This window comes from Artemia sp. Qi Xiang Cuo, chromosome 3 (genome assembly GCF_049724085.1).
Source record: "Artemia sp. Qi Xiang Cuo chromosome 3, ASM4972408v1, whole genome shotgun sequence".
Taxonomy (NCBI): domain Eukaryota; kingdom Metazoa; phylum Arthropoda; class Branchiopoda; order Anostraca; family Artemiidae; genus Artemia; species Artemia sp. Qi Xiang Cuo.
Genome location: NC_142796.1, coordinates 55,184,335 through 55,206,178, shown reverse-complemented (window position 1 = coordinate 55,206,178; position 21,844 = coordinate 55,184,335). Strand labels below are relative to the sequence as shown.

At 36.8% G+C, this 21,844-nt stretch overlaps 1 protein-coding gene across 1 annotated transcript in view; it reads right to left on the bottom strand.

The window, feature by feature from the left end:
- Tango2 (transport and golgi organization 2) overlaps positions 1 to 16,029 on the bottom strand; it is a 72,240-nt gene extending 56,211 nt beyond the window's left edge. The window contains exon 1 of the mRNA XM_089087011.1: positions 15,932 to 16,029. The gene's annotated coding sequence lies outside the window, so the exon portion shown is untranslated. The remainder of the gene's footprint in view (positions 1 to 15,931) is intronic.
- Between the last annotated feature and the right edge of the window lie 5,815 nt (positions 16,030 to 21,844).

Below are 21,844 nucleotides of genomic sequence, written 5' to 3'. Positions count from 1 at the left end.
AATGTACAACTTTGTCGCATAGATAAAGAGTTCAACAGGCATGGTATCAACAGTATTTTTGAGAATTTGCAAATAAAAAATAGAATTATTTTCTGTAAATTCAATAAATGACATTCTTTTAAACATATTTTTAAATTTTCATTTACAGAGGTGGCTGGGAAAGGAAGTATATAAGGGACTTCATGCTCCTCATTTCGGGGGATTGTAAAACTGTGGTTAATGAACAGCTGCCATTGCATCAACAAACTTAATGAAGCTGTCCATAAAGTTAATAAACCCTCCTCCTAATATGAATTTTTTGGTGACTTTATTATATTCAGAAAAAAGTTGAACTTGTTTTTTAACCTTTTCAAGAATGCAGCCAGGGAAGGAATTGCCAAGCTAATATGTTTAACCTTTTTTTTATTTCTAAGGCTTAAAAGATTGCATAAATTCTGACAAAAGATCTTATACCTAAATTTTGGATTTTCAATCTCTTTTTCAATAGCTTTGGTTTTTGAAAATTACATTCCTGTTATTTTAGTAGAATTTTAAGCTATAGCAAGGTCTTTTCCCTAAATTTCAGAAATAGATTTACAAATCATTAAAACGTTATAAATAGGGATTGAGCAAATGTAGGAGGCTCAAAAAAATTTTCTTGTGTCTCACTTGAGCAGAAGATCTCTTTAGCAAGGTTTTACTTTCGTAAAACAAAGATTGTTGATGGTCAGTGCCCTCTGGAGAGAGAAGGAGTGGGGATAGACGCTTCATAATATCTCCTTGGGAGATCATTAAAGTACTGTACCAAGGACAATAAATTGAAAATATTTTTTGCCCTCTGGCTCCGTCTTAGGCCTATTCATACCTGAAAACCAGGATCTTTGCGCAAAGTTTTTTCGGACAGCATTACCATCCTCAACCATGTAATGAAACAAAAATAAACAGAAACTATTTCTCTAAATTTGATGTTGCTTTTTGCTTGTAAAAATCTAAACAGTAACAAAATTTTGATTCCCTCATGTTATTTTCCTGTTTATGCAATTGGTGTAAACTGGGTAAGCTTATGACCCTGCGTATGCATAAAATCTAAATTTTTTACTTAGAATTTGTGCTATTTATTCAATTTAATATTTGTGCTTCAAATGATAAACATAAGTAATTAAAGAATTTTATTCAGAATTAAACAGTTCGTGGTAACGAACAGTAAGTAAGGAGCGACCTGGCTCAATGGTAACCGAAAGTCTAAAAAACGGAATTTTGATACCAATAGATAAGTCAAAAGAATCAAATTTTAATTGTATTTTCAAACATAAATTTCATTAAGTTTAATCAAACCTATCAAAAGTTACGTACCTGGGAAAATTTGACTTATTTTCGAAAAAAAGGAGAAAAGACCCCTAAAAGCAATAGAACCTTAATGAAAATCACACCATCATATTCAGCATATCAGAGAACCCTACTGTAGAGGTTTCAAGCTCCTATCTAAAAAAATGTGGAATTTTTCATTTTTTGCCAGAAGAAAGATCACGGATGAGTGTTTATTTGTTTTGTTTTTTTTTTTTCTTTTTCCCAGGGGTAATCGTATTGACCCAGTGGTCCTAGAAAATCGTGAGAGGGCTAACGGAAATTAAAAGTTCTAGTGCCCTTTTTAAGTGACCAAAAAAATTGGAGGGCAACTTGGCCCCCTCCCACGCTCATTTTTTTCCCGAAGTCACCCGATCAAAATTTTGAGATAGCCCTTTTGTTCAGCATAGTCGAAAATCTAATTAATATGTCTTTGAGGATGACTTAATCCCCCACTGTTCCCGGGGGAAGGGCTGCAAGTTATTAACTTTGCCCATTGTTTACATATAGTGTTGGTTAATGGCAAGTATACAGGCGTTTTCAGGAGGATTTTTTTTTTCTATTGGGGGGTCGGGGTTAGAGTAGGGGATACGTGGGAGGATCTTTCCCTGGAGGATATTTCCTTGGGGGGAGGGACATTTCTATGAAGGGGGCGCTAGATTTCCCAGCATTATTTAAAAAACGATCAGAAATTTAATAAAAAAAAGTTTTTTTCAACTGAAAGTAAGAAGCAACATTAAAACTTAAAACGAACACAAATCATTACGTATATGAGGGGGTTCGCCCTCTAGTCAACCTCGCTCTTTACGCTACAGTTTTTTTTTTTAGTACTTTCAAAAGAGCCATCTATTCTAATTAACCGGCCTTTGTGATTCAGGGGTTTGTGATTCGGACAAAATTCGAACCTTAGCGTAAAGAGCGAAGTATTGACTAGGGAGTGAACTCCCTTATATACGTAATAAAAACATACGAATATAGAAATTCGTTACGTAAGTTAATTCGTAAGGTGCGTCAGAACAAAACTTCGAGAAAGCCAATTAGCCAAAAAAAAAGGAAAATTAATATGCAAATTTCGTTTTAATTATTCATGTACGGTGAGCCAAAATCAAACCTGCATTAATTCAAAAACGTTCAGAATTTAACTATAAAAAACAAGTTTTTTTAACTGGAAGTAAGGAGCGACATTAAAACTTAAAACGAGCAGAAATTATTCCGTATATGAAAGGGGCTGTCCCCACCTCAACATCTCGCTCTTTATGCTAAAGTTTTTATTGTTTAAAAAAATAAAGTTGTGAGACAGAATCAAACTTTAGCGTAAACAGCGAGGTCTTGAGGAAGGGAAAGCCCCTTTCATATACGGAATAATTTCTGTTCGTTTTAAGTTTTAATGTCGCTCCTTATTTTCAGTTAAAAAAACTTGTTTTTTTTTAGTAAATCAGAGGAAAATAATGATTCTAGTGATGTGCAAATAAAGTTTAAAAAAACTAAATTGATAAATGTAATAAAATATGATAATTAGTAACTGTCCTGCTGCTTCCCTTTTTCCTAACATTCTCTGTTTTTGCACAATGCCTAAGAAGAGGAAAGCTGATCCATCTCTCTATGCCTGGGATGAATAAAACATGAAAGCTGCTGCAATGGCCGGCTTGAAAGGTGGTACGCCGCTCAGATCTGCAGCTACACTATGTAATGAAGAAGTCAATGCTTTGTTGATAGTAAAATTCATTTTCTATAGCATCAGATGCAGAGAAAATGGTATCTTGCTTATAAAATTGATGAGACAGGCTTATCAAACGTTCAATAGAAATGTCCATAGGTACTGAGCCCTAAAGAGGCCAAGCAGCTAGGAGCAACAGGAAAGAGGGAAACTAGTTACAATGGTTGGAACTATTAATGCAGTGGAGAGCTTTGTTGTCCTGTATGTAAATCTGCATTCACTTTGGGCCTGCATGTGAAAGCTTGAATTTAACATTCAAAAGTGCAAGATGGTGAACTTTGGGAGAAAGAACATAAGGTGACAGTACCATATGAGTGGAGGGGATAGCTTCAGACAATTGATTGACTCTTCAGCAGCTGGGAGATTTGGGAATTGTTGTTGATGAGGAATTGAAATTTTACAAATATACATAAATAGCAGTTGCCAAAGCATCTCAGACCCTTGGCATGACGCATAAGCAAGCAGACAGAACAAAGCAGATCATCCAAAGTTATGACCAAACTGTACAAGGTCCTTGTGTGATCATTGCTAGAATTTGATATGCATGTTGTAACACCCCTGGATAAGGGTTATCAGCAGAAAATAGAATCTGTCCACAGATGGGCAAGAATTTTTACTACCCGTTTTGATTGAATAAACTACAGCTCCCAGCACTCATATAGAAACATTAAAGAGGTGAATTCATAATGACTTATAAGCTTTTGAATGCTGTCTCCTTCTTTCAACACCCCTTTTTAGTTGATGAATCCTCCAGGACAAGGAGGCATACCAAAACGTTGTCCCAGAAGAGGGCAGATACCAGAATCTACAGCCACTATATCTTCAGTAAAGTGATTTCCCATTGGAACAATCTTCCTGATGTTGCTGTTACCAATTCCTCTATTGATGTCTTTAAGATTGCCATTGACAAGGGCTGGTCTATTAAACCATGAAAGACAGAGTGGGATGCAATTGAGACAATGGCTCCCCATCATCATTGACCAGTGACTCTACAGGATCTTTCCTTATTTTGCTGGACAATTTAATTTAAGGTAATTTACCTTTGGAAGGACTTGCTTTGTGGAAGGGCTCTTTGATAGTGCTCCATCAGGAACAAAGGCTATTGCTAGTGAAAAGTCTAGAAATACTTGGAAGATGAGAGAACTATTTCTTTGCTACTTTGAACACTTAAAAAGGTATGTGCCATGCTACCCCCGACAGCTAGCTCTTTTCTTATGGATAACAACAATACTCTCGTGGTGGGACCACCTACTTAACATTAAAAAGTTATTTTTGCCAAGCTATTGAAAAATGGCTCCAAAACCAACCTGGGAGAATTGGTCAAAGTATATGAGATCTCTTGACTTCTTAGGGTTACTTTCCCAAAAGCTTTAATGGTATCAAAAATATCAGTGACTTTTCCGAACCAGGAATTTATCCTTTCAATCCCACAACACAGAAAAAGAACGAAAAACAACACAGACGAAACACAAACACAGAAAAAGGAACTAGCAAAGGTGGCCTTGCATTGTAGTAATAGTAGGAAAAATGCTGCTTCTATTGAACTTTGTGGTGACACCACAAAGCACACAACACCCCAATTTATTACACCTGAGTGACCTGGGAGAGGCAGTAAGAGAACTTACCAAGGAGCAGTGGCGTATCCAGGATTTTTTTTTTTTTGGGGGGGGGGGGAGGGGCTCGTCAGTCTACCTTTTTATAGCAGTGATGTGAGCAACAAAATTATTTATCATAGTGCAAGATTTCAGGCGGGCGGTATGGGGGGGGGGGGGTTATAGCTAGGTAAAGAAATGAAAAGTACACACTTGTCATGAGTTTTTCAAGTTGTAGACTTTTTTTGTTTGAGAATAGATGAAAAAATTTTGCCAACAAAGTCAGAATTAAAAAAAAAAAAATAGAAGCAGTGAGAGTTTCTATTTTGGGCAAGTAGATGTTTTGGAACTGCCACGAAGCAGCAGAATTTAGAAAATATAAAAAAAGTGCATTATTCCTTATATTTGACTATGGGATCCTTGTTTTAGAGAACCAAATAAATAAAAATAATATTATATCAAAGACAATTGCTCAGAATTTGGTTTTGGAGGGGTGGGGGCCTCAGTCTACCTATTATAGCAGCCATGAAAGCAAGAAATGCATTGATATTAACATTGTTTACAGAGGATGAAGCACAATTAAAGTTTAAAAAACAGAATCAACTGCACTTAGAGAAACGAGCAACCAAAGACGACCTAACCTCTCACAGTAACAGCCGCCGGTCTTTTTTTGGCTGCAAATCGATCAAAAACTTGGTCGGCATCGACATGGATATCGTGGATCAGGGTCATGTGAGCTAGTCCGTTCAGACGCTCCTCGCCCGTTGAGCTCCGCAGATAGGTTTTTAATCGCTTAAGACATCTAAAGCTCCTCTCAGCAGAAGCAGTAGTCACTGGTAATGTCTGAAAAATCGTCAAAAGCCTTCGAATGCACGGGAAAAATCTTGCATCGCATGACGCAAGAGTCGAAGCAACAGTTGATGGTTTCTCAGACATTCCGAGCCACTTCTGTTTCCAAAGAACTAACTCACATTTGAGCGTACTTATACCCCCATAAAATACCCCGTAGACAGCAACAGCGTTCACTTAACATATAATGACTCGCTGTTAGCTGGCAAAAGCCTTCCGATTTTGAAAGATGCCTCCTGATGGTGCAAAAATCATTGATCAAGTTCTTCAATAAGTGAAGCAAAGTAAGGTTCAAACAATGACTAGCGATAAAAACCTTGATGGACTCATTATCGTTGATGGACTTTCGGCGGATAGACCTTGGAACAACCGGAGCTACATTTACCTCTTGTGCAAGCTCATAGGCTCTCTGAAACATTGTTTCAAAATTATTTTGTTTTGACTGCAGTAAAGTATCAGAACATAGCTTATTATGCCGACAGCACTCAACTAAGTCTAAATCTTCGGCTTACAGCGCCTTAGAGACAGAGAGCATTATGGCACTTACAAACTCTAGCATAGCCATCATGAACATAAAACTAAATTCGGTTGCTGCTGAAACCAACGCATTCGCTTTTGAAATAACTTCCGTATCGCACCCTATGCTACCAGTTATTTCCTCAAGTACGGAAATAATCGCAAAATACAAAGGCATAAAAACTAAAATGCAATCGTGACACTCCACCCATCTCGTTTCGCACAACTTCACAAGCATTCTCACTGGACTATTGTGACAAATGACAGCAACCGCTTGTACAAATATATTCGTTCTTTTTGGTGAGGATGATAAAAATGATATAATCAGCTGAATAGTAGCAAAGGATGACCTAACAAGTCCTACCCTACTAGTTTTGTATAAAGCCAAATTTAAGCTGTGCGATGCACAGTGGGCGTAGATCACATACGGATATTTTTTCTTAATTTCTGCCTGTGCACCAGAATAGCAGCCCGACTTGTTGCTGGTCCCATCAAAACCAACCCCCACAAATTTCTCCATTTTTAAGCCAAACGCAATGCATTGGCCGATGATTTGTTCTGCTACTGCAGAGCCGGTGAGATTTCCACAAACAGAAAACCCGAGAAACCACTCTTCAAGTAAAGCACGAATTTCATATTAGTATCTGACTACAAGAACTAACTGTTCCTTGTTGGAAAGGTCTGTAGTCTCGTTGGCAAGGATTGGAAATGCTACTGAACTATTTACATCACTTACAACGCTTGGCACAATAATGGACGCAACACAATCGATCAAGTCGTTTTGAATGATGGGAGATATATACTGCGCATGTTCTGCACCATTTTCGAAGTTTTCTTTTAGACATTGTTCTCCACTCTCTACCATTAAACGCAAAACACCACGAAAAATGCCTTCATTTACGTTAGTTTTTTTACATAGATTACTCTCCTCTCTGTGTCCTTGCAGAGGTAACTCAAGCCACCCGCAAAAAAGGACCGCGCGCAGAATTGGTGTTAAAATTTCGCGGTTTTCTTTTTTATTTCAGCCTCTGCACTCGATATAGCAGACACATTGCTCCTAGTTCGTTTTTCATAAACGGAGACAAAGCTTTCGGCGCTAATCCTTGAATCAAGGTGGTAACGAGAGTTCTGATGCGCCTGCATGTCTGAAAGTAAATCCTTGAGTATGGTTTCGAGACTAGAAAGCCTTGAACCTGATGGCTACCCTTCCCAGCAGCTTGACAAGCAAATACAACGCATTTTGCACAAAAGACACCCATGCACGATGGACTGAAGACCAACCATTCTGGGAAAGTGTGTAACCGAGAGTACTGAAAGGATCAAACTTTCGTTTTTCCTTTTTCGATAAATGCTTTCAAATGAAATAGAAAGTTTTGGTTCAGCTTGAAGTGACTAGTTAAAAGATTGTATTTTTTTTCGTCTGTAAGCTTTTTGAGTTGATCTGGTTTTCTGGCATACAAGCCGATATTGAGCTTTGAAAGAACACAGGACGAGTCTATAGAATCCTGTTCAGTTGGCTGGTGAAATTCGGTCATATCTGAGCCCTTTGAATAAGAAGCATCCACACCGCCCATGACATAGCCAATACTACTAGAAGCAGAGGTACTACTGCCATCGCCAAAATCCAAGTCTACAATAAAAAAGACGAAATGAAGTGACAAAAAGAAATAAGCAAAAAGTAAAATACCAGAATAAAAGATAGTGTGAATTACAAATTATTAGATAAATCATAATTAATCATAGTTCTATTAAATATCTTGGTCTTTAATGTACAGGAAATAATAAACACAGAGATATAAATTCAGCTTTAGATCCAAAGCTTCTTGAAAAAACACACAAAAAAGGGTGCAAAGATTAGTTGCTTATTTTTGGCAAACCCTATATTTTCTTAAAGCAGGACTGAAGATATTATCTATATTTTCAAGTTAAATTTCCAGTTTCTACATTATGATATTCTTTAAAACCGAAACGCATGAATTATTGTGCTAGTCCGAGTTTCTGAGTTTTGGGTTCCAAGTTTTTTACGCGTGACACAAGACCAAGGTCAACAAGCGTGCCAAATTTCATTCGTTCAAAACATGGGATCTAGAGAAAAAATCTAGTAATGTGGAAACGCTGCGTTTTCTGAACGATTGCCTATTCAGCAAAAGATCTTAATATGTCCAGTCATTCTGAAGATGTCTATTTTATATGATCTATATGCTTTTCAAATTGAAATACCCTGGATATTGTTGAATTCGCATGAAAAAATGTGTGATCACTTCCACACGGAAGCACTAGTTGGAGCATCGTGTAGTGTTCCCAACTGTTCCAAGACTTCAAAGATTGCCCTTGAATCGTTAAAAGACTCATTTTATTATTTATCTTGCTGTTCCTGGACACAAATCAATTTTGGCAATTAAATCATAATCAGAACATTTTTTCTCCCGATTTTACTAATGATCTCAAAAACTCGTTTTCCTCGTAAAACTCGTTTAACTCGTAAAAAAAGAAAACAATTAACTTTTGTTAATTAAATGATTTGCGTACATGACTTGTTTGGTAGGTCAAAGTTTGTCCAAACCCTCCTCAAAAGTATTGAATTTTAGAGACATGGCTAAAAATTCTGAAACAGCTCTAAATGATCAGTTCACATGGTAAAATTACCGTTTTTGTGCGGGATTCTATTTTTTGTTTCTGGAAATACGGGAATATGAAGGTATTCCAACATTAACCATGCTCATAGTTACACAAGAAATAGAATATAAAATTAGCGAATTAGTAATAATCCTATGTTGGGCTCTAGAAAAAGATTAAGCTTCAAAAAAGTTTGATCCCACCCAAATTATGGTCATTTTTACTGTTTCCTTTAATTGATCATAGATAAGAAAAATTCTTACGAGAACATTTCCAAATTTAGTTTTAGCTTTGGTTGTCTTCAATCTAAATTGGGAATTGTATTTTAATTACATGTGTCACATGCGTGCTTCAAAACCCACTAAATACAAACTATCATCAGAATAGTAATGAACTCCTTACCATCATTGCTGGTTTTTCAAGCTTTAAGAAATGCTTAATGCTGGGCTGGTGTCGCTTCATTTTCTTTCTTTCCTCTCACGTGACCTTTCCGTTTCAATGCTTAGCTTACACTAGAATTATAGCAGCAATTGAAACTTTGAATGAACTATCGCCTCTTAGTCCAATTCCATATCGCAATTCATTCATTGCAGAGAAGCTAGTGCTTATAGCTGCGGAGGTTAAATAGTGAGAAAAATTTCTTGACATCTTGTTTGATTACAGGAGGCGATTGCACGTTTGATGATAAAATAATGATATAAGCTTGCCGGAGAAATGGATAGCCATTTAACAAGAAATGAAAAAAAGAACGGGTGTTGCGAATAACGTAAAAGCGTGAATATTTCGGAACTTACTATATTAGCACTTAAAACAAAAAGAAGAAAATAAATTTCGGGGGGGGGGGGGCATGCCGCTCTGACCCCCCTGGATACGCTACTGCCAAGGAGATAAAGACTGGATTCTGTACTAGTTCAATATGCTACTGAGAAAGGTAATATGCCAGAAAGGTCTTGGAAATTGAGATGGAAGGATATAATGTCAACTATCTGAAACCAAAAGTCTCTGCTTGACAGTTTTTTATTTCTGGAGACAAAGGATGAGGTTTTTGTGATGACAAGAAAAATAACCTTAAACCTGCCAAATCCGAGCCTGAGGGGTAACAGCAAAGGCTCTGGCCTTTGATGTCAACCATTGACAGTATGCTGTTGAGTGAATAATGTTACAACCTGTGGTTTTAAGTGTTCATTGTAACTGAAGTAGTCTGTGAGTTTTTGATATATGGTATTTGGTAAAAAAGAGTGCTGTGTCCCAGGGTGCCCTCCAGGATGTCCCAGAGTAACCAGGAGTCAGGGTACTCTGGGACAAAAGAATGGGGCTAGGAAAATTTTTGGTAACACAAAAATGCTCATCAAAAAAATAATCTACAAAAATTTGGGGGAAAGCCCAATCAGTTCCAGTGAAGCAAGTAGCAAAATCAATCAATTTGACCAAAGCATTCTCAAGATATCTGACATAAACTTTAACATGTCCCAGGGTGTCCCAAATCTCTTTGAAATTTCCATTTGATAACAAGATATTAGAGCTATTTTTTTTTAATTAATTTTACTTATTCAATCACTGTTTTTACCCAGTTACTGCCAATAATGGTAGTTCTTGTCATTTGCTACAGTAATCAGCAAAGTTAGACTTTCTAGAGCTCCATAATGATATAGGCTATCTTTTCTGCAGATTTTTTTTATATACATTCCTTATTTTCAAACTTGGTGCCTACTAAGCATTAAAACTACATGACAGCATTTGGAGGTCTTTTCATTAAAAATTGAATCCCAGTTTTCCCTAATTTTTCATATTACACATGGTTGTGTAAGTTTTATAGAATTCTTGACAAGCTACTTTTTGCTATCTTGGAAAGAGATTTGGTTAGGAAAATGAGCCTTTCAGTAATAAATACAGGGTTGAAAAAAAAAATGCTCCAGTAAGGTATTGCCAAGCTTCTATGTTAACCCTCTTCTGATTTGTATGTCTTCCAAATTTGCCTACTTGATAAGTCTATTCCTATTAGAATTTTCACAAAACAACATTTTATGTCATTTTTCAGTTTCTTTTTCTCTGATTTTAGTATTATCATGGGTAAGGCCATATATTTTTTTTTCTAAATTTAGGAAATGATTTTGTAGATCTTTGAAACCTCATAATTTGGAATTGAGCACAGTTGTGAAGTTGAAAATAGTTTTCTTGTACTTTATTTAAGCAGAAGATCTATTTTGCAAGGTTTCACTTTTACAATTGGTATTTCTAACGAAGATTTTTAAGGGTCTTCAAATGTCACTGCCCTCTGGAGGGAGAAGGAGTGGAGTTAAGTACTTCAAAATACCTTCCCAGAACATTGGGTAAGCTACTCAGTACTCAGCACTATGTGTCAAAATCTTCTAAACAAGTATGTAATTAGCTTGAATATTTTAACTATACAAATTGAGAGGGAGTAGTCAATCCAGACTTGTTCCAGCTAAAGATAGGAATAGGGCCACAATTAGTGATAAGGAAAGAGTTAAAGAGAGATGGACAAAACATTTTGAGAATTTGTTAAATCGAGAGACAGTTGCAGGAAAAGATATAGAGGAAAATGAAAAAGTTTGTGATACCTTGGATGTGAAGGAAGATTTGTTTTTTGAGGAAGAATTAGCAACAGTAATAAAAGGATTAAAAATAATAAGCCTCCAGGTGTGGATAGTGTGGTAAGTGAGTTTCTTAAATATGGTTGCTCTGAGGTTATAAATAAGTTACTGAAGATTAGTAATATGATTTTTTAAAAAGGGGAAGTACCTAACTATTTTAAGAAAACCTTAATTAAACCACTTTATAAGGAAGGTGATAAAAGTGAGTGTGGTAATTATCGAGGCGTTAGCCTGGTCTCTGTAGGTAGAAAACTACTTAGTAATTTGAAACTTTTAGACTGAGAGATGCTGTAGACAAAGTTATAAGAGAAGAACAGTGGAGTTTTAGAAAAGGTAAAGGATGTCTTGGTCAAATTTTCACTCTTAGATAAATAATTGAGAAGTACCTGAGTTGTTAAACACCTTTGGTACCCAGTTTTATAGCTTATGAGCAAGTGTTCAATTATGTTGATAGAAGTTGTATGTATACCAGACAAATACATTAAAGTGATTAATGCTATGTACAAGAATAACACTGCTGTGGTTAAGTTAGGAAATGAGTTTAGCAGCTGGTTTTGTATTAAATCAGGAGTTAAGCAGGGTTGTGTTCTATCCCCCTTTACATGGATTATTTTGATGGACTCTGTCTTAAGGAGCAGAGGAAAGGCAATGGGAGAACATTGAATCAAATGGGGAGGAAAAAGTCTCCTGGACTTAGATTATGCTTTTGATTTAAGCATCCTAGATGAAAGTGTGAGCAAAATGAATCAAATTTTAGAAGTTTTGCAAGTTGAGTGTGCTAGAATAGGCTTGAAAATTAATCTTAAGAAGATTAAGTCACAAAGGCTAGGAATAAGTGAAGATGAAAAGGTGACATTGGGTAATGATCAGATGGGCAGCTTCACTTACCTTGGTAGCATCATTAGTAAAGACAGTGGGAGCAGTGAAGATGTTAAAAGTAGAATAGCCAAGGCTCTGGGTGTTTTTTTTTTTTCACAGTTGAAAAAAGTTTGGAAAAATAGGAAGATAAGTCTACAAACCAAGATTAGAATATTAGAAGCTACAGTGCTGACAGTGGTCAAATATGGTTCTAAAGTATGGGTGCTCCAAAAAGCAGATGAAGATTTGCTAGATCTTTTCCAGAGAAATTGCTTATGGATTGTCCTGGGTACCCAGCTGACTGGCTGTATTTCAAACAGTGGCTTTATGAAAAATGTGGTTCAATACAGCTTTCTAGGGCTATATTGAAAGAAAGGTTGAGGTGGCTAGGGCACTTTTTGTGGATGATAGATGACATACTGACAAAGATTGTCCTTTTTGGCCAGCTGTTTAGGGCTAAATGGAAAGCAGGTTGTCCGTGTCTGGAGTGGGAGGACATCATAAAGAAAGATTTAAAGGAAATGGGAACTTCCTGGAAGGGTGTAAAAAGAGAGCCTTTGAATAGATTGGGATGGAGGAGGAGGAGCATGTATAGCTGTGTTGGCCTCAGGCTGCTTGGTGCTGCAGTGAGTTGTTATTAGTAGTAGTAGTAGTAGTACAACACTCACAATTTCAAATATACTGACAGATAGCACTGGAGCCTGATCTTGGCCACACATTTAAAGCTTGAACCTAATCTTACCTTAAATCGCATGTCCAGCAAGATAAGGTGGTGTTGAGCCTCCTGTAGAAATCTTGCTGTTGGTGTTTCAAGGTTATGATTTGACATCCCAGTTCAGCCTCCATTCAGCATTGGCCCAGTCTTGATCAACTCCTTTCTTGAAGGCATCTAGAGTTTTAGATTGGACGGTGGCTTTGGATAGGCTGTTCCAGAGTGGGACAGAATGGACTGAGAAGAACTGTTGGTGCTCTCTCTTGATGAAACGGGGGGCCTGCAGCTTCTTGGTGTGTCCTCTTGTGGTAGTTGAGAAGGATGGGGAAAAGACATGACTTAATAGGTCATTTTCTAGCAACTTACAAGTTGCTATTATGTCTCCTCTTTTCCAATGGTATACTAAGGTAGGGATTTTGAGTAAGGTGAGATGTTCCTTGTAAGATTTGTCTTGGAATGCAGAGATAAGCTTAGTTGCTCTTCTTTAGACACTCTCAAGTACTTTCACATCCATCTTATAGTACAAAGAGGCTAAGATCATGCCAAATTCCAGGTGAGGATGGACCATGGCTTTGTACAGTTTCATAATCACTCCTGACTTCCTAGTGGTAATTGTTTGCTTTATGAGGCCAAGGGCATGATTTACTTTTGCAACTTGAACTCGTGTGGCAGTGAAACTTTAGCTCACTGTCAACAATAACCCCCAGGTTCTTCTCCTCACTGACTGCTTCAAGCTGGGCATCTTCTATGTGATATGCGATTTTTGGATTATTGCATCCAAGATGTAGAACTTTACATTTTAAGGCATTGAACTGTAGACACCAATCGAATGACTATCTAGACAGTCTGTTCAGATCTTCTTGCATAGTTGACAGATTTAGGTTGTTCTGGGCCAGTCCTAGGAGCTTGCAGTCATCAGCATATAGCATCAAAGGATTATTCAGGTTTGTTGTACAGTCATTGATGTACATGCTGAATAATGTGGGCCCCAGGATGGTGCCCTGTGGCACTCCACTGGTGACTGGTAGCAGTTCAGAATAGACAGCATTGCAATTGCAGTTGTACACCAACACCCTCTGAGTCCTGCCAATTAGAAAGGCTTCTATCCAAGCTACTATATCTTCATGCACTCCATATGCCTTTAATTTCAAAATTAGTAGTTGGTGTTGAACTTTGTCAAATGCTTTGGCTTGGTCAAGCAATATGACATCCACCAGCTGACCAGTATCCAAGAGTCTAGTCACAAAATCATATGACTCAATTAGATTAGCATCAATTGAGTGGTCTTTTCAAAAACCATGTTGGCTTTTGCTAAGCAATTGGTTTTTCTTGCAGTGGGAGACCAGTGCTTTGTTTACTATGCCCTCAAGTACTTTACATACAACTGGTGTGAGACTTATAGGCTGATAGTTACAAGCAAGATCCCTTCTCCCTTTCTTGTGTATTGGCTTGATGTTGGCTTGCTTCCAATCATTTGGAAGTATTTTGGAAGTGAGGGACATCTCAAACATCATAGCAATTGGTTCAGCAAAGTATTCAGCAGTTTCTTTTAACAGTCTTGGGTGTAGGTTATTGGGTCCAGCAGCTTTGTTAGCCTCAACTTATTTTAGCCACTTCTTAACATCCTCTTTACAAATAATTGGCATGACCATTGGTTCTGGGATTAGTTTTTCTGGTAGAGGAAGTGGTGTGTTGGCTGTGGGTAGGGCAGAGAAATTGGTACAAAAACTGGAATTCAGGAGGTATACTTTTTCTTTTGTACCAAAAGCTTTTTTACCATCCTCTCTCATTAGATCTGGGATATCTCATCTAGACGGGTTAGCTGCAGAGACATGTTGCCAAAACATCTTTGGGTTCTGTTTTGAGTTAGCTGCAATTGCATCTTTGTGGTCCCTCATAACCTTCCGAGTCAAATTTCTTAGTCTGCTTCTACATTTCTTAAGCCTGTCATGGTGGTTATCACATTTACATTTTATATACTTCTCTTTTCTTTTTCTTCATTGCTCTTTTTACTTCTTTTGACAGGTGTGGGAGTGTTTTAGGTGGTAGACACTAATATTCTCAGGTGTTTTTCTTTTCAGCATCTAAGACTGTTACCTTAAATGTTTCCCAGCTTTTCTCAATGTCCCCACTATTGACTATATCCTCCAATTTAATCCTGGATATGTCCTGCCTTATCTGTTCATAGTCTGTAAAGGATTTCTTTATCATCTTCTTCTTATTATTGTTTATCTGTATCTCAGTCAAGATACAGACATGGTCACTGCTTCCAAGAGCAGGATGGTAAGAAATAGAGAGAACTTGTTCAGGATCATTTGTGATAACTAATCATTTGGATCTTCAACACAGGATCTTAAAGTTATAACAGCATATTCTAATCACAGACACAGTCAACCTTGTGAAGATTTAATCTAAGAAAAGTAGCCTATTGTGAAACAGAATATTTGTAGCCTTTTTCAATAAGCTAGGGTGTAGAGGAGCCTTTTGTCTAAATTTAAATGTTTGAAAACCAGATGTTTCCATGATTGTAGTCAGTTAATCTCAACTGTTCTAGTCCTAACCATCAGCCAATCATAACTATCTAACCCTATACACATATGGTCCAAAATTAGGAGCCTGCTGCTTATGCCATTTTTTCACTCATCAATGTGCTAAGATCTTAGGCTACATCTTTTGTCAGAAAAAGATTAATCTTTGAACTAGGTGAAATCTTTGAACTAAGATCTTGCATCTTTTGTTGTTTTTATGTAAACATCTTTCATCATGCTCTGATCAGCAGTCTAAGAACAATGCTGAGCATATTATCAAAGTTCTCTCATCATTGTTCTATACTGCAGAAAAATGGTGTTCTTCACACTTTTTGCTAACATCAGTGAGCTGTAAGATCTTATAGGCTAACAAAGATGAGTTAAAAAAACAATAATCTTTGCACAAAGATGCAAGATCTTAGTGCTAAAAAACGGACCTAATATCTGGCCAAGATTAGGCACTGTCTGAGTACGAGTACAAGGGATCTTACCAAAGCCTACTTTAGTCTGTAGGCACATCCCTGACAGTTACATTTTCCTAACCTAATCCATTTCCGAGATAGCAAAAAGTGGCTAAACTAGAATTTTACCGAATATATGATTACCTTTTAGATCTTCTTCACTTTGGTTGTCCCCCAACCAGCGCTGGATTACAATTAGGCTACACTGGTTTCAGGACCAGGAGCTGAGTTTTTAAATCTCGTGTCATTTGGGATGACGTTAATACTACCTATGAATGTCTGGGGCTGTAGCCTTTGAAAAACAAGCCGAAAATATGCCAGACAAAATGTTATGGCCTTTAGAATAGGTAAAACGAAACACACTGATGCCTAATTGTAATGTTGTAGGTGTGGGAGTGTTTTAGGTGGTAGACACTAATATTCTCAGGTGTTTTTCTTTTCAGCATCTAAGACTGTTACCTTAAATATTTCCCAGCTTTTCTCAATGTCCCCACTATTGACTATATCTTCCCATTTAATCCTGGATAGGTCCTGCCTTATCTGCTCATAGTCTGTAAAGGATTTCTTTATCATGTTCTCCTTCTTATTGTTTACCTGTATCTCAGTCAAGATACAGACATGGTCACTGCTTCCAAGAGCAGGATGGTAAGAAATAGAGAGAACTTGTTCAGGATCATTTGTGATAACTAATCATTTGGATCTTCAACACAGGATCTTAAAGTTATAACAGCATATTCTAATCACAGACACAGTCAACCTTGTGAAGATTTAATCTAAGAAAAGTAGCCTATTGTGAAACAGAATATTTGTAGCCTTTTTCAATAAGCTAGGGTGTAGAGGAGCCTTTTGTCTAAATTTAAATGTTTGAAAACCAAATGTTTCCATGATTGTAGTCAGTTAATCTCAACTGTTCTAGTCCTAACCATCAGCCAATCATAACTAGGCTATCTAACCCTATACACATATGGTCCAAAATTAGGAGCCTGCTGCTTATGCCATTTTTTCACTCATCAATGTGCTAAGATCTTAGGCTACATCTTTTGTCAGAAAAAGATTAATCTTTGAACTAGGTGAAATCTTTGAACTAAGATCTTGCATCTTTTGTTGTTTTTATGTAAACATCTTTCATCATGCTCTGATCAGCAGTCTAAGAACAATGCTGAGCATATTATCAAAGTTCTCTCATCATTGTTCTATACTGCAGAAAAATGGTGTTCTTCACACTTTTTGCTAACATCAGTGAGCTGTAAGATCTTATAGGCTAACAAAGATGAGTTAAAAAAACAATAATCTTTGCACAAAGATGCAAGATCTTAGTGCTAAAAAACGGACCTAATATATGGCCAAGATTAGGGACTGTCTGAGTACGAGTACAAGGGATCTTACCAAAGCCTACTTTAGTCTGTAGGCACATCCCTGACAGTTACATTTTCCTAACCTAATCCATTTCCGAGATAGCAAAAAGTGGCTAAACTAGAATTTTACAGAATATATGATTACCTTTTAGATCTTCTTCACTTTGGTTGTCCCCCAACCAGCGCTGGATTACAATTAGGCTGCACTGGTTTCAGGACCAGGAGCTGAGTTTTTAAATCTCGTGCCATTTGGGATGACGTTCATATTGCCTATGAATATCTGGGGCTGTAGCCTTTGAAAAACAAGCCGAAAATATGCCAGACAAAATGTTATGGCCTTTAGAATAGGTAAAACGAAACACACTGACCAGACCCAAGTTTTAGCCTAGATCCAAAGAATTAGTCCAAAGCTTTAATTTACACACTGACCAGACCCAAGTTTTAGCCTAGATCCAAAGAATAGTCCCCGAAGCCGTGCCGGAAACTTTGGCATGGCGCCAAGAATATTTGAGAGACGCTTCGCAGACACTTTTGAGCGTCTGCATTCCATCATTATGGCTGACCTTGGAGAGCTGCTAGGGACTTCTGAAGTTGGATTGCTTTTTTAGGTTATCTGTGGAATTAAGAGGCGAAAATAAGGCAGAATCCATAATTTAATGGTACTCTGCCACTAATCGTTCGATTTAAAGGTACAATTTAATCATTCCTCTCAAAATACATTCGAATTTACTCGTTTATGACGGACTTCTGATTATTTTCGACTTGTTCAACTACTCTTCACTAGACTCATCAGTTTTTTACGCACTGAACACTCATTAATGTTTTAAAGTAGCTATTTTCCGAAATTCGATTTGCACTGCTAACTTTACGATGTTTATTGGTAAACATTTCAACCCTGGAAACGGAATTTGATTACCACGAACTGTTTGATCATGAGTTGGAATTTATTCAGATTTATTTAAACCCAAAGAAAAAAAAACGGTATCAAATTCTGGATCTTTTTTAAGAACCATCCATTTACTCTGATGATTAATTAGCAGCATAATACAAGCCTTTAGTTTCAATCTTTTAACGAATATATTAGAACAAGACTGGAATGCATTGGTGTGTTTGAATTAAATACCACCGAATGAAACTGGGAACCAGGTATGAACAAAGTTTCAAAGCTGCAAGTAGCAGAATCCGACAAAATTCGAAAAGCTGCCGACACTTTAGCGGCACAACTTGTGTTTTGGCAGTTTTTCTTTGACCAAAAAGTATTTTTATGTAAAAAAGGTATTTTTAAACAAAATCTGCCAAAAAATTTGAAAACTGCCAAGTAGCATTGCTACTTTGCTACCCCATTTTTTCCATGACGGCTGGAAACATTAAAAACTTGCAAAAGTCTGATTGTTCTAACTTAAAGATTCCTGTTTGTTTTTCATCATAATTATGAAAATGGCATGAGCTAAAGAGACTTAGATACACTATTTTGATACACTACTCACTTTTATTTTGTAAAGATGACCGGCAGGAGTATATAGGCTTGTTTCACATCCCACTGCACGTCAAACAATGAAGAATCTTTCCTGCCGACTCCAACTCAAGATAAACATCCTTCATAGTAGACTTCTAAGATATCGACGAATTCTTGTCGCAAAGCCTCTTCAAGGAGAATCTTCCAGAAGGCTTGTCGTTCAATTGAATCCAAGGCGGCAACATAGTCTAACGAAATGTTGATAAAGGCAAGGTTGTACCTTTTGCATTGTTGCATGATCTAGCGGAGGACAAAAATCGGATCGATTCATCCTCTGCTAGACTCGAATCCAGACTAGTTTTCCCTTGTTCATCTATCTCTCGCTGTTTGGAATCTACGTAGTAGAAAGGCGGTAAATAATTTGGCTGCAATTTCAATGAGAGATATCGTACTATAATTAACACTCTCTCTTTTCACTTTTATTTTGTAAACGAGAATGATTACGGAAATATTTCTGTCCTTTAGGAATTTTTTGGTTTTCCATATTTCTGAAAATAAAGACACTTCCTGGTTTGGAATTAGGCGAGAGGAAGCCTTTTAAATCTCAGGTGGAATACCGTCCTCACCAGGAGACTTGTATCTTTTGAAATTTTGGGTGGGATTGATAATTTCGTCAGGGTTTGGTGGAGACGTGTTTTTGTTGGACAGCTACTTCGAGACCAAAGGCGGTGTAGTTTCCATTTCTATCGTTACATTTATGTTGAGGTTTAGTAGTTGGCAAAAATGAATTTCCATCACTCAACTTTTTTGGCACAATCTGTTATGGTATTACCTTGTTTATTCCTTATAGAATCAGGCACAGAGGATTTCTTTCATGTTGCTTCTTTAAGAATTTTCATTTTAAGCTACTTGATGATATTGACTGAGAACTTTTTAAAGTCATTTTGTAGTTTAGTTTAGGCTTTTCTTCTGACAACAGTTTTTAGCTATATACCCAACATGCATTTATATATTTGTTTACTTGTGACCGTGTTGAAAGATCCTTTTTTTAATTTTAATTAATTTTAAAAAGCTTCCTGAAAATTCCTGTAGTCCTCAAAGCCGAGAAAATAGAGTAGTCCTCGGAGCCGCATTGAATTTTCTTTCGGCTGCAGTGGACGATACTGTGAAGATTTGCGCTGAGTATATTTTTTTGGCGGCAAGCGATTGAAGACTGAACAGCGTAAATTCTGACCGGCCGACATTTGTTCTATTTTTAGACCTTTTTAGAGTATTTGAAAAATTTCGAAACTAAATTTGTTTAATTTCTTGTCGGAATTCCTCTTTCCTTCTCAACTAGAGCTCCTGGGATAAAAAAAAACAACTCTTTGACTTTATTAGCATGATCAAGCCACGGACAAAATAGGGACAAGTCCAGAAGCTCAACTTCCCCAAGCATTCTTGTAATTTGAACTATCAATGGTGAGTCTAAGAACTACCTGAAAATTGACTTGATCCGACAGATAGCGAACTGAAATAAATTTTCTTGTGCCGTATTTCCGTGGCTACTCTTTAAAAACTCACAAGAATTCAATGACCATTTTTATTCCATGTTTAGATTTTCTGGTCTTGTAGCCTACATTCTTGACAGCCTTATGCTTCAATGACGATTCCCTGAGGTCTCTTACCTTTATTCCAATATTCAGGTTCAATATTCCAATATTCAGCAAGGAGCGATTCGGCTCAATAGTAACCAAAACTCTAAAAAATGGAATTTTGATATCAATAGATGCATCAAAAGAATTGCCTTATTATAGTGATTCCTAATATATAAAATTCAATAGGTTTAGGGTTACCCATAAAAAGTTATGAGCCTGAGAAAATTTGCATGGTTTTGGAAATAGGGGGAAAACACCCCCTAAAATTTAAGGAATCTTAATGAAAATCACACCATCAGATTTAGCGTACCAGAGAATCCTACTGTAGAAGTTTCAGGCTCCTATATACAAATGTGTGGAATTACGCTGTTTTTACCAGAAGAAAGATCACGGATGCGTGTTTATTTGGTTTTGTTTTGTTATTTTTTTCCCAGGGATGATCGTATAAAGATAATGGTTCGGGAGAGGGGAAGGGTTTATTCGAACATAAATTTAAAGTTCAAGTGCCCTTTTTAAGTGACCAAAAATATTGGAGGGCTATCTGATCAAAATTTTGAGATAGTCATTTTATAGTCACTTTACGTTGGGTAAGATTTCCACGGAAGTGTTTCCCATGAAGGGGGGGTATATTTCATGGAGGGTGAATCAGATTTACAAGCATTAGGTGAAAAACTATCAGAAATTAAATTAAAAAATAAGTTTTTTTAACTGAATTAAAGAAGAAACATTAGAACTTGTAGCGAATAGAAATCTATTCATGTATGATCGATTACTTCCTCCTCAATACCTTGCTCCTTAAGCTAAAGTTTGTTTGTTTTCCCCATTTTTCTAAGAACGAATACTGAAATACAGGAGCTGTTTAATTAAACTAGGAAGCTTTTTAAAAAGATATAACAGCTTAGCGTAAAGAGCAAGGTATTGAGGAGGGGTAACCCTTCATATACGGAATAATAATTTTTTCAAAATAAATTAAACTCTTCATAAGATTCCATGCTTTAATTAATTTTCCTGTTTTCAATATAAGCACCACTAGGTCCTTTGCTAAACTGTTGTTCGTATTATGTGACACAGATTGACAAGTTTCAAGTCATAGTAAACTTTTTAAAATAACTTTTAAATTATTCATTCAAGTACTTGCTTACATCAATTCTACTGGTTTTTTACAAGATCACCATTTCGTTCTTTGAAAATCTGTCGTTGTTATTACCAGCAAGCTCATCGTAGGCCACTGATACAAAGTTTGGATTTAAATCACCCTTTATAGGTTTGGACCTTGGACTTTGTTCGACTATAATTAGACCACAGTCAACTTTAAGTGTTCTCTCTTCCTAGCTACAGATATTCTGAACATTTGAGCGTTGAATACTAGTTGATTATCTTTAACTTCCGTCACTGAGAAGAGTTAGCACATAGTCACCTAATAATGTTGGGAGTTTGTTTCTCGATTTTACAATTTTTGACAGAAAGGACACATAAAAAAGGCTTAATTTGACTTCATCTGGGAATAATTCGTGACAGCCTGACAATTGCTTTACCGACAAATAAGCATACTTTCAACGTTCGGACCTTATCCGACGTTTGACGGGTCGTTCGGACCTCGTCCTCTGAT